This window comes from Protobothrops mucrosquamatus, unplaced genomic scaffold, assembly GCF_001527695.2.
Source record: "Protobothrops mucrosquamatus isolate PMUCROS unplaced genomic scaffold, P.Mucros_1.0 scaffold8485, whole genome shotgun sequence".
NCBI lineage: Eukaryota > Metazoa > Chordata > Lepidosauria > Squamata > Viperidae > Protobothrops > Protobothrops mucrosquamatus.
The window spans coordinates 6118-19810 of NW_015394280.1; the positions used below are offsets into that span (position 1 = coordinate 6118).

The following is a 13693-nucleotide window of genomic DNA, read 5'->3' on the forward strand; positions in this document are numbered from 1 at the left end:
CTCCTTCCGCCGCGCCCTAAAGACATGGCTTTTTCAACAAGCGGGTCTGGCCTAGGGAATTTTAGTGGGGTTTTTAAGGGTAATTTTAAGGGTAATTTTAAATGATTGGCCTTTTCAAATATTTTCTTTTAATTTGGTTTTAATGTAGATATTTATTGTATTGTGGTTTTATAAGGCTGTGAGCCGCCCTGAGTCCGGTAAGGAGAAGGGCGGGGTACAAATTAAATTATTATTATTATTATTATTATTATTATTATTATTATTATTATTATTGTTATTGTTATTGTTATTGTTATTGTTATTGTTATTATTATTATTATTATTATTATTATTATTATTATTATTATTATTATTATTATTATTAGCTAGGAACAGGGATCACAGAAGTAGTTCTCTGAGGGTACCTGGCCTCTCTTTTGTGGTAAGCCCCATTTACAAGCCATCTATAGTTTCTGTCAGGTAGTTACTAGGATACATAAGAATGCTAGCTTTAGAAATATTTAGTCAAATCAGGGATTTAAACTTTAGATAGATTACAATCTTACCAAAACCAGTAGCATGTCCATCTTCCTGTCTGCCTTAATAATCATGTCTTCTTGACAACACACCATAGATAGCAGTTTGGAGAACATTAGACTGGTTGTTCTTATTAAGAAAATATAGTGGGTATCTTGCTTGTTGCTAGGAGTTATCTATTTGCTGAATAGTCCAGTCCTCTTACCCTGACTTTGCACCGCTTTCCTTCATTGGACTGGATCTCTCCACAATCATTAAGAAAGAAAAGTACTGACAATAATCTCTTCATCCTTGGAAAGACAAGCTACCTAGCACAAAGGAGCTGTTTCTTCAGTTTCAAGAACCATAAACTCAATATGAGGTCAATCTGCAGAGGCTCTGCAGTCCTCAAGAGTCCAATTTTTCCTGGAGATCACCCAAGGTCTTTTCTGAAAAAAAGAACCATAAGCAAAATGTGGCAGAACATGGCTTTCTCTGAAGTCAATAGATTAATCATGAAAAAGAAAGGTTTGAATTTGCATATCTCCTCATCTAAATCAATTTCAGGATGTGTTTTATAAGACATAATATTATGTTTTATGTTTTTTTAAAAAAAAAAATACTGTTTGGTTTGGTATAATTTTTTTTTTAAAAAAATGTTTAATTTTATTAAAATACTATGTTTACATTTAAGTATCTTTTGAGCATTTGTTATATTAATTCTTTATTTTTTTCTTTGTAGTAATTGGTGAACCTGAGAGCATAGATTGGTATAATCCACAAGGAGAAAAGATTATTTCTAATCAAAGAGTGGTGGTGCAGAAAGAAGGTGTAAGATCACGATTAACCNTTTACCGTAAGTAAATGCACTATCAAGCTTTGTTTTTCTACTAATGGTGTTGGAAATGTTGAGGAGAAATCTCTGTAAATTTAATTACAAAGCATGTATTAAAACATGATACTATTTCATCTAGTAAAGTAGCAACTACAGGTCCATTGTATATTGTATGGCGTACACTATACAGTACAAGCTGTAAATATCCAGATAATCAATAGAGAGTAGCTGTCTCTATCTCATCCACATCTTTGCTACCCAAGTATGGTAACTAGACCATAACAAAGTTTGTTATTTCAAGTACATAATAACCAACACACATTAGCATAGTATAACATAATGATAACTCAGCTTCCCTGAAAAGAAACTAAGAACATTGAAAAATGTTAGTAATAGTTTTCGTTGATCACTTATTCCTCATCTATGAAAGCTGTTCTGTGTGCATAAATCCATAACTATATAGACTTTAAAATATTTGAAAAAATCAAGAAAGATTTTCTGAATTATATTTATATGTAACCTTTTTTTGCTAACAAATGGTGGTCCAGCTGACTCATTATAAATGATTCAACTGCTTTGAAATTCTTAACAAATTAAATAATAACCTACTACTATAAATATATTTCATTTTTTTTCTTAGAAAAACTCACATTCCAGGATGTCTCATCACCTCAAGAATTTGTACAGGGAGAAGATGTACAAGTCATTTGCCGTGTTATTAGTTCACCAGCACCTATTGTCAGCTGGTTATATCAAAATGAGGAACTCTCAAATATTGCTGACAGTTAGTATTTTGGTAACTCTTTAAATTATATGTTTTGTTACATATTCAGATTGTTTACACTTAATAATTTTCATACTTAAGAGAGTGTTGTGTGGAATTCACATGGCTACTACAACTGACTTCACTGGTTATTCTAAGATTTGAAAACTATGTGGAAAATCTACCACGGGTTTATGTTTCTGTAGAATGCTAATATGCATTGTTTTGGTTTTTTTTAATTGACAGGAAAATATACAGCATTACTGTTACACTAATGGCTGAGCTATTATTGCTCTGTCCTTATAGCTTTATTATAAGAAAGTAAATTAGAAATCTACCTAGCTTCACTAGTTAGGGCAGGGGTGTCAAAACCCACATGACATGTCATGACATATCGCAACTTTTTTACCATTGCCGGCAATGGGGTGGGCGTGGTTTTGCTATGATGCATCTGGCCCATGGGCTGGCAGTTTGACACCCCTGAGTTAGGGTGTGTGTATTTGGCTATATTTTTCTCCTTAAAGTATGATGGGACAAGTTTCTGCTGCCTAATGATTGATTGTATTTGATGTGGGTTAACTGGTCTTCCAGAAGGCTGATAGATCTGTTTCCAGAAGTAACTTGAGTGGTTTCGTTATGGGGTGATGGAGACCCATGATCCTGTTCTATCTCACTCTCACATGCTTTGTCTGGACAAAACCAGCTGGAGACTACTGGCAAAACCTGGCTCTTTCTCCTGGTTTAAAACTACTTTCTGAAATGGTATAGGGTTTCCTGCCTGAGCAGGGGGTTGGACTAGATGACCTCCAAGGTCCCTTCCAACATCATCATTATTATTATTATTATTATTATTATTATTATTATTATTATTATGTGCTGTTTTTAAATGTAAATCTACACTTTTTTATGAATAGCACAGATATTCCTGTGCCACTTTGCAATATGGGAAGTTGAGCCTGTGAAAATACACTATAAATGATTTTTGGGAAATAACAGGAAAATTTACTTTATTTTTTACTTTGATATTTTTTATCATTTGATTTTATATGAATGATATGTCAGTCATAGCTTTAGGATGCTTTTAGCACTTTTTGTGCTAAATGCAAAAGAGACACAAATTGCATACTTCTCAGTCTGGGCTGAAAAGAGTAATATCCAAGGTTTCGTGTCTTTTCATTGCTTCATGTCTTTCATTCAACAATCATATCACCCAGCAGTGTGGAATTCTTTGCTAAAGTGAATATAAGTAGTATTGATTTATTAGAAGCACAAAATGTAATAAATGAAAAATACAGAATTAAGCTTTTAGGATTACACCTTCTGTGAAAATGTTTTGCTGATGAATAATTTAACAGTGTAGTGGAAGTATTTAAATGTGTCAAAAGTTATATTTACTAATTGCCATTATTTATGGATAATAGTTTTCCTGTATGCTTTCCAGATAGATTTGCCATGTTGCCAAACAACAATCTTCAAATTCTTAAAATTAATAAAAGTGATGAAGGAGTATACAGATGTGAAGGAAGAGTTGAGGCGAGAGGAGAAATTGACTTTCGGGATATCATTGTAATTGTAAATGGTAAGAATTTAAATTATATAATATTTTTCTTTATGTAAGAAATATAATTTTATATTTGTGATATTGTGGCATTTTAGAGTAAGGTAAATTAATTTTAAGGGTAAAAGTACAATAGTCACTTTTCAGCATTGCATCACTTCCAAGATAACTATATGTGATTCACTTTTATAAATGTGACCTCTAACTTTGGTATCATCACAACATAGGCTAAGTTTTGATATGTGCATGTTATAATAGATTTAAAAAGATATTCAAATGTTATAAGAAATGTTTGAATAAGATGGATATGTTTAGGGTTGCCAGGTCTGCTTCCAAAAAATAGCGGACAAGCTGGGGGGGGGGGGGTTAAGTAGTAAAAAAAGTAGACTGTACAGCTTTAGATTACGTACCATTTCATCATAAAGCTTTTGAATAAAAAAAATGTCCACTATTTTGTGAAAAAAAATAGTGAACATAATGTGAAAAAAGTGGACTGTCCACTCAAATAGTGGACACCTGGCAACCCTAGATATGTTATGTATAACATTTTCCTTTAGTTTTCATTAATTTACCTTCTTCATGAAAAAAACTTTTTCTTTTCACTAGAAATTAAAGAGATTAATAAATTCTTTAAGGTTTTTTATGTGAACTAATTTGTCTACTCAGAATCTTTGAATTGGATTCAATCTTGCTTTTTAAGAATGGAAGGACATTCCATTCCTTTCATTTACAGAAGTTCACAGTGTGACTGTTTTAGGGGACTGTAGAACAAAATAAAAATCAACTAAAAATGCTGCAACATTAGTGCTAAATGTACTATTGGATTTACCTCAAAATTATAGTGATTCAAGAGAATTTGAAAAAACAAAGTTAAGTTCTTATATGCTACCTGTTTTATTAAAAGGAGCCCAAATAAAGTATGCTTTTATGGTTGCATTCTGTTATAACCATTAATTATAGTTATCCAATGACCAGTAAATTGATAAAACCAAACCAAACATTACATTCAAGACTTTAAAACATGTGCACACACACGCACACACTCATACTCACACACACACACACAATCATCTTTTCATTTTGCAATATATGGAATGATGACCAGGAGACCAGAAAACAAATTAGGAAAAATGTACAGAAAAAATTAACAAATGCATAATATAATTCACAGTATAGTTGTGAATTTGTTGCTACATTGCTCTGAAATGTTAAATGTCCATTGAAATTTAATTGTTTTCCTTGGTATCTGTGTACCAAGTGATTTTCCAACTTTAAAAAAACAAATTTCTTAATTCAGGAAACTGAGAAGAGAATTATTCAAATTTTGATAGCTTTGCTGTTTATAGAGCACAATATTCCTCGGTGTTGGGGAAAAAAACCACACAAATTTTATATGGAAAAAACAGCAAAATCTAGAATGTTTCTAAATAAAAGTACATATAACAATTTACAATACCAGTGAGTACAGGAATAGAGTCCAGGTAACAGGAACAGCTGGACACAGTGTTAGAAATTCTGTTTATATTAAGCATCACACAGAGCAAACAAAGAATACAGTCACCATGTGCTTTACTGCTCAACTATTACTGTAACAGGAAATTCTACTCAGAACAAAAGAGCAAAGAATATATACCATAGATCCACACTTGTAAATATTGCCATCTACTGGCTGAATACTACTGTAGCTGTTGCATAGAAATACATTCCAAAAATGAATTCCAACCCACAGCATCACAGGGAGATGATGCACTGTTATCTAATAGAAGTCTCACATTTGTCAGTGAGTTAACATTTGGATGGAGGACATTTTAACAATTCCTTATTTTTAACAATATTGACTATAAAAAATAAACTGGATTATTTTTCTGCCATTTACATTAAAGAGCCAATTAATACTTAAACAAAGCTATAAGCAGTTAAAAGACAAAATTTAACCAGAAAAATATGAGGGAGGTTTTGCAGTTGCATTCCTATAAAAGCTTATCTGTGAGTACCTCATTAGAGGCATAAATACAGATGGTAGGCAGCATGTAATGTTTTTCTGAAAATCATTGCTCCAGAAAAATCCCTTGTTCTTCTGTAGAAGAAAGAGATCCAATGCTGAGAGAGCACCTCAAATCTCTTAATGGGGTTCCAGGAGACTAAATATTCAGCAGGTACCTTTGTAATGCGGAACTGGTTAATATTCAGCTGTTTTGATGCCTTAACTGGTTCAGAATTGCCAGGCTAGTTCATTTTCACCATCTCACATACACACATACTTATCTCTCTTTCTTAACAGAACTCTTTCTTTTTCTGTAAAGTTGGGAGTTTGGGGCTTGTATAAAAAATAAAATGAGATAAGTAATATAAAATATCAAAAATAAAATACAGCAAAAGGTCGATAAAATCATGACCAAGTGCCAACCAGAACATGTATAAAACAGAGCTTGCCAACAGGACCTCTGCTTGCACTCCATTTTGGGGGAGGGGGCAGATCCTAACATCATGTTCCTAACCATGTACAAATGTTTCAATACTACTCTTCTTCTTTCCATCCACCTCTTCCACCATCTCCTCCTCCTTTACTGGAAGAGGGAGAAGAGCAATATTAATGTCTGACATTTCATTTATTTTATCTTTAAATCCAAACCTGAGCATTCCAGTGTTGTGTGGCGTTGCTGTTTTATTTTTTTTAAATGTCAACTTCATATTTCAGAGCTTTGGAAGTAGGTATTATCCTATACAGTACACATAAATATTATTAATACCTGCTTACCAGTCATTGTGCTGACAGTTCTCTTAACTTCTGCAAATAGCTCTCCTAATCTTGTGAACTCTAAAGCTTCCTCTTTCCATAACATATTCAAGATGGTCAGGGATTAATATTTATATGTTATTTAATATGTAAGGGTGAAGGTTTATACACATGTTGTATAAAGCATGTTTAAATGTCTATATTTTTGAGAGCAAGCAACTAAATTTTATTTTTTATGTATGCCAATGTGCCCACAGTAAAAAAATGACAATAAAGGTTATCTTATTGTCAGTGCTGCTAACATTGGATGTTCTTGCTTTGACAAAATATGCAGAGCTGTGTGGAATTTTTAGAGGTAACTTAGATGATGCTGGGAGGGGAGGAGAAAGAATGTTTGTGGGGATTACTTAAGATAAAAACCCCACGCTACAGAAACGGAAGGGAACCTTTGCCCTTCAAACTGATTGGAGAACGTGATTTATGACAGCAAATAAGGGAGGGAAATATGCTGGCAAAATATATGCTCAGGGGAGGGAAATTCAGATCTTAGCATCTTACATGCTGTGCCAACACTCTGTTACATGATTAAAGACTTTTTAGAATAAACAATGCCTGGAAGTTCTTTGAAGTGTTTCATTAGTCGGAACCATGACATCATGCCAAGATCTGCTTTCTTTTCAAACAACCTGGGGTCCTGAACTCCAGCCGTTCACTCTAGACTTTAGAGAAGCTGGCAAAGATTCAGGAGGAAATTTCATTATGGGAAAAGAGAACCTTCTTGAAGGTGATGACCCAGCAACTGCTGATACCCCAGAGGGGGAAGCAACAGACAGCATGCTGTGGGAAGATGAGTTTTGGCAGATAAAAGCAGAACCCAAGCAGCTAGGAGAGCTAATCTAGCCCTCAGCCCAGGCCCAGCCCAGCGGAGACTCCAGATGCCTTGAGACTGCCTTACCACCCTCAAAGATTTCAAAAGCAGACCAGTGGAGAGCTACCAGATCGTCTGCCACTGAAGGTTCGGGTGAAGATGGGAAAACACACAACACTATCCAAGAAATGTCCAAATACAATATATTTATATTGGGAGTGAGTGAAATGTGCTGGCCTGAAAATGGAATGTGTAGAATAGGAAATTATACTATCTACTACTCTGGTGAGAATAGCAAACACCATCGAAATGGAGTAGCTACAGTATAATTGTAAACAATCGTGTAAATAAATGCATCAAGTCCTTTGTTCCTGTATCTGATAGAGTGATAATGATCCAAATAAATAGTACTCCAGTAAATATGAATGTTATACAAGTTTACGCTCCCACAACTGACAGCAATGAGGATTTAGAGAAGTTCTACAAAGATATAAGCAGTGTACTGAAAACCCTAAAAAGTAATGATATCACAATACTCATGGGGGACTTCAATGCAAAAGTGGGAGAAGGAAGTGATGCTCCTGTAGTTGGAAACTTTGGCTTAGGAACCAGAAATGGTAGAGGTGACAGATTTATAGACTTCTGCAAGGAACATAGGTAATGTGTGATGAATACTTTTTTCAAGTTGCCAAAAAGACGCCTCTACACTTGGAGATCACCAGCAGATACACGAAATAATGTAAGGAATCAAAATGACTATTTTACAATAAACAAAAGATTTAGAAACTCAGTAAAATCAGTAAAGACATACCCAGGTGCAGATGTACCATCTGATCATAATCTACTACTTGCTGAAGTGCAGCTGAAACTAAAAAGGATGAAAAACCTGAACCCTGCTAAACCAAGAATCGACAGAGACTTCATCATTAAACATGGAGGTAAGATTAAAGAAGAACTAGAAAATAATTTAAGGGAAACCAACAACTTGAATGATGATGATGTAGAAGCAAACTGGAATAAATTTAAAAATGCAATAGTAGAGGTAACAAATTCAAAACAGAGAGAGGGGTACCATAAGAAATAACAGTAGATGACGGAGGAAATTCTTCATCTCATGGATGAAAGAAGATCTTATAAAAATAAAAACAAAGAAAAATACAATGAATTGTAGAAAACAATTAGAAGAAAAATTCGACTGGCAAAAGAAAAGTGGTTTGCAAAGAGATGCAAGGAAATAGAAGAGACAGAACATATACATGATAATTTCAATTTACACAAAAAAGTGAAAGAAGCAGCAGGCCTCTACAAAAAGAAAACCAACAACTTAGTTGACAAAGAGGGGAAATTATCTTAGATGAGGATGAAAAACTAAAAAGATGGAAGGAATATATTGAAGAACTTTTTGAGGACACTAGGGATGATATAGATATGGGAAGTATAACCACTGGACCAAATATCACTATGGAAGAGGTTGAACATGCAATAAAATAGCAAAAACAAGAAAAGCCACAGGACCTGATGATATATCAATAGAAATTTTAAAATTGCTGGAAGACAATGGGAAGAATTTTTTACTGCAGCTCTTCAATCAGATATATGAAACAGGAAAGATACCAAATGATTGGCTAAAATCAACCTTTGTGACAATCCCCCCAAAAATAAATGCAAAGAAGTGTACCGAATACAGAACAATAAGCTTAATGAGTCGTGCTCCGAAAATATTCCTGAGAATAATTCACACAAGAATATACAAAATTGAAGAGTGTCTAGGTAACACACAATTTGGTTTCAGAAACAATCTTGGTACACGAGATGCGCTGTTTAGCATTCAGGTTCTTGTACAGCATTGTAGAGATGTCAATCACAGTGTTTACATTTGCTTCATTGATTTCGAAAAAGCTTTTGATAAAATAAGACACAGCAAACTATTAGAAATCCTGAAACAAGGGGGACTAGATGACAAAGACATCCAAATAATAAAGAATCTGTATTGGCATCAGGTAGCAAATGTGAGACTAGGCCAAAAATACTCAGCTGATGCAGAAATAAGAAGAGGGGTCAGACAGGGATGTATTCTGTCTCCACTGTTGTTCAATATCTACTCTGAGTCAATCTTCAACAAGGCACTGGAGAACATCGATACTGGCATCAAAGTAAATGGTGTTTGGATCAACAACTTAAGATATGCTGACGATACAGTTCTGCTTGCCAGTAAGCATGAAGACCTTCAGCTCCTCATCAACAGAGTCACAGAAATATCTGAAAAATACGGCTTGAAGCTTAACACCTCAAAAACCAAGATCATGGTAGTCAGCAAACAACCCGTTAATTTACCACCAATAAATTCAGAAGGAATACCACTAGAAAAAGTTGAAAGGATCACGCACCTCGGTTCTAATCTACATGAAAGTTGGGACATGACCATTGAAGTAAAGACAAGGATAGAAAAAGCCCGAACAGCATTCTTCAAAATGAAAAAGATCTTTTGCAGTCACGACATAAGCCTAAGACTGAAAATCAGGCTTGTCAGATGCTATATTTTTTCTATCCTGCTCTCTGAAGAGACTAGAACCTTTTGAAATGTGGATTTACAGGGGGCTGTTATGTATAAGCTGGGTTGACAAGATCAGAAATGAGGAGGTGATAAGCCGCCTGGGAAAGCCAAGGGAAATCATCAAAACAATTAAAAAACAAAAATTAGAATATTTCAGACATGTGATGCGACACCGAGAAAAATACGGCATACTCCATTTAATCCTCCAGGGAAAGATTGAAGGCAAAAGAGGTCCAGGCAGAAGAAGAACATCATGGCTTCAAAATCTAAGGGATTGTTTTGGACAAAACTCAGCAGCACTTTTTTGTGCAGCTGCTGATAAAAACAGGATCGCCAACATGATCGCCAACGTCCGATAATGGATATAGCACAACAAGAAGAAGAAAGTAGACACGTTCTTCATCAGTTGAACTTTCTGAATGCTCTTTAGGGGTAGCCCTATATAGAACATGTTGCAGTAGTCTAAATGAGAGGCTACAAAGGCATGAATTACTATGAGAAAGGCCATCCTGTCTAAGAAAGGGCAGAACTAGCATACCACCCAGAGATACACAAAGGCCCTCCAAGCCATACCTGCTACCTGCTCTTTGAGGATCATCAGTAACTCTGGAAAGACTCCCAGATTGCACACTTGGTTTGTCTGGGGTAGTGCAATCCCATCCAGAACTAAAGATAGAAGAACCTTATCTCTGGAAAGTTCAAATAGGGTTGAGTTGAAAACAGGATCATTAGCTCTCATCATCAACAAAACATCAAATGTTTTCAAGAATATAAATGATACTTTCCCACATCCTTATTTCTTTTTCACAATGTTTCAGATTCCATGTTGAAACAATTAGAAAGAGATAATTTGTAGGAGAAGAGCAGGCAGAGCTCGGGTGCAGAATTAAATGCATCATCAGCTAAGAGTTGGTACATTGCCACATACAGTCCAAGACGAACCCCTTGAATTCCATTGGGCCTTATTTGGTGCCAATTTAGCATTGAACTTTAGTTTACTAGATATACAGGCTTGAAAATAAACCTTTTGAACTGTCACTGAATGTATGGTCCTGATCCTTTGTGCCTGACATGATTTGAGGGGGAAAAAAGAAATTTATTTTCAATGTCTAAAAAAAAAATGTGTAAATTGTAAAAACTGAATGCTTTGTGTTTGTCCAGTTCCTCCAACAATTATTTTGCTTCAGAAGTCCTTTAATGCTACAGCAGATCGCGGAGAGGCAGTTACTTTGTTCTGTAAAGCTATTGGTTTCCCCGAACCTGAAATCAACTGGTACAGGTCAGTTTTACAAGGACAGATATTTAAATTATGTCTTTCGTGATAGATTCATTATAAGTTTAATAAAACAAATGGAATTTGAACTCTCATGGTTGTAGAAAGTCAGATATGTTAAAAGTAATTTATTTGATTTAATAACATTGCTGCATCACCATACACATTAATTTATATGTTATTTTATTACATAGTAGAGCAGTGATGGCGAACCTTTTAGAGACTGAGTGCCCAAACTGCAACCCAAAACCCACTTATGCATCGTTGAGTGCCGGGTGGGCGTGGCCCATTGGCTAGGCATGGCCAATTGGGTGGGCGTGGCCAATTGGGTGGGCATGGCTGCAGTGGTAACGGCAGACTGGGTGGGACTAAAAAGTTCAATCAATCAATTCCAACTTGGCAAGAACTTTTGTTTTCCCGCGAGAAGTTGAAATTGACTGATTGAACCTTTTTTTTTTTTTTTGCACATGGCGGCGGAGGCCTAAAGCGAAAAGGTTTTATAAAACCCAGCTGAAGGCCTCGGACTGGGGCAACAGCGTGCATGCCCACAGAGAGGGTTCTGAGTGCCGCCTCTGACACCCGTGCCATAGGTTCGCCACCACTGTAATAGATTATTAAAATGAATCTTCACACACAAATGAAAAGTTGACATTTTTAATTTTCCAGTTAGTGATAAAAACTTGTGCTTTTCTTCTTAGTGGTATATTACATAGTTGTCATGGCTGAAATTTTAGTGTTCATTTAGCTTATAAAAAAACATTGTATTTATATGTCTTTCTATAGGAAGGGCAAACGTATTGAGGAAAGTGATAAATATACATTAAGAGGAAGGAATATGGAACTAACCATAAAAGATATAAAAAATATTGATTCCGGTCCTTATATTTGTGAAGCAAGAAATAAAGCAGGAAGAGTGACAAATCAGACTTTCATGCAAGTTTTTGGTAAGTGTTGTTTGGTTTGGCTATCTTTGAAATTTATTGAATGTCTAATTCTTAGAAATGTTTAATTGATTCTGAAATAAATACAGAGGTCTCTCATTTTCTTACATGGGAAAGCCATCTAATCCCCAATTGCTACTAATTTTCATTCATTTTTTTTTAATCAGACCTTTTCAAAAGAAGTTGATAAAAGTGCTGGGGAAAATATTTTTTTTCATTTTAGTACAAATTAAAAGTTTGATTATTTTTTAAATATAATACTCATTGCTGCCTTATAGATAATGATGAAAGTATACTGAAAAATTATAAGCTCCTCTGTCCAGTCTACATGTGCCCATAACAAAATTATATTTTTTTATATAGAGAAGGAACTCTAAATAATAATAATAACAATCAGGTAATGTATAATATTTCACTTGCAAAGACTCAGCCAGACTTTTTATAGTCTGAAAAAATATGAAAGATTCTAATGGGAAATATAGAATAAACAAGGTTAGATGATAGTCATATCATGTTGATATTTTTTTAAAAAATATTTATATTGTTTCTCAGGACTTTAAAAATGTTTTCCCTCTCTATTTGTATAATGGTTCTTTGCCTTCTTATACCAAAAGGAATAAAAATAATTAGATGTTTTCCTCTTTCCCAGGAGATTTTTTTATTTTCCCTTAATAGTTTCTACACACTTTTATAAAGTTGTTTTTGCTTATCTCTGTAGTTTCTTATACATTCAACTTGAAAATTTTAAAGCAGTAATGTTTACCATCATGTTTTTCCAATTGTCTCCATAAATTTGGGAATTCTGAAATTATCCTAAAGCAAGACTCTAAAAATAATAGAGTATTGTGCAGCACATTTTAAATATGTTGATGTTTTTTAAATTAAGCCATTTTACTATTTTTAGAGATATTAGTGAATTCCAAGAAAGAAGAATTATTTGTAGTTCAGAGTTGAAAGGAAGGGTCCTTGTTGCTCTCTGAACTTGACATCTGTAAGAAAACAACCAAACTCAGAGAGCACCAAAGACCTCTCATTAGCGAATTCATAAAAAAAGTTGAAAAGGAAAAATATTGTGACATTAGATACTAAACAATTCTCTTTCATAAAACCAGCTGTTGGAGATATCTGCAAGGGTTAGACATAGATTGCTAAGTACAGCAAAGGAACTGGGGAACAGAGAAGAAGAAAAACATAACATATCTTGCATCTGCAGGAGTAAGCTTCATGATGTCCAGTCTAATTTATAAAGGATCGTAGTGCAGTGAGAAAGACAAGAACAGAGAAAACCAAGTGAGATTGAATAGAGTCATTATTTTATACAATCTTTTCATTAAGTATATGAAACTAAATTTAGTTTACCCATGTGCACCGAAAATAGACAACATGTATTTCAATTATTAACTTTCTAGACTAGAAAACCTCTAGCAAAAGTAGAATAATATTACAATACAGATAAGTAAAACAAATGCATGTATCAAGAATTACATGGTGTTGTATGTAGCCTTTGATATCAAGAACAAGTAATACAATTTGTATTTCTAACAGTACAGCCTCAAATAATACAACTTAAAAATGAAACCACCTTTGAAAATGGCCAAGCCACTCTGATATGTGAAGCAGAAGGAGAACCAATTCCTGAAATTACTTGGAAAAGAGCTGTTGATGGAAT

General features: G+C 34.4%; 1 pseudogene; it reads left to right on the forward strand.

Moving 5' to 3' along the window:
* LOC107300798 overlaps positions 1–13689 on the forward strand; it is a 17360-nt pseudogene extending 3671 nt beyond the window's left edge.
* The last annotated feature ends 4 nt before the right edge of the window (positions 13690–13693 follow it).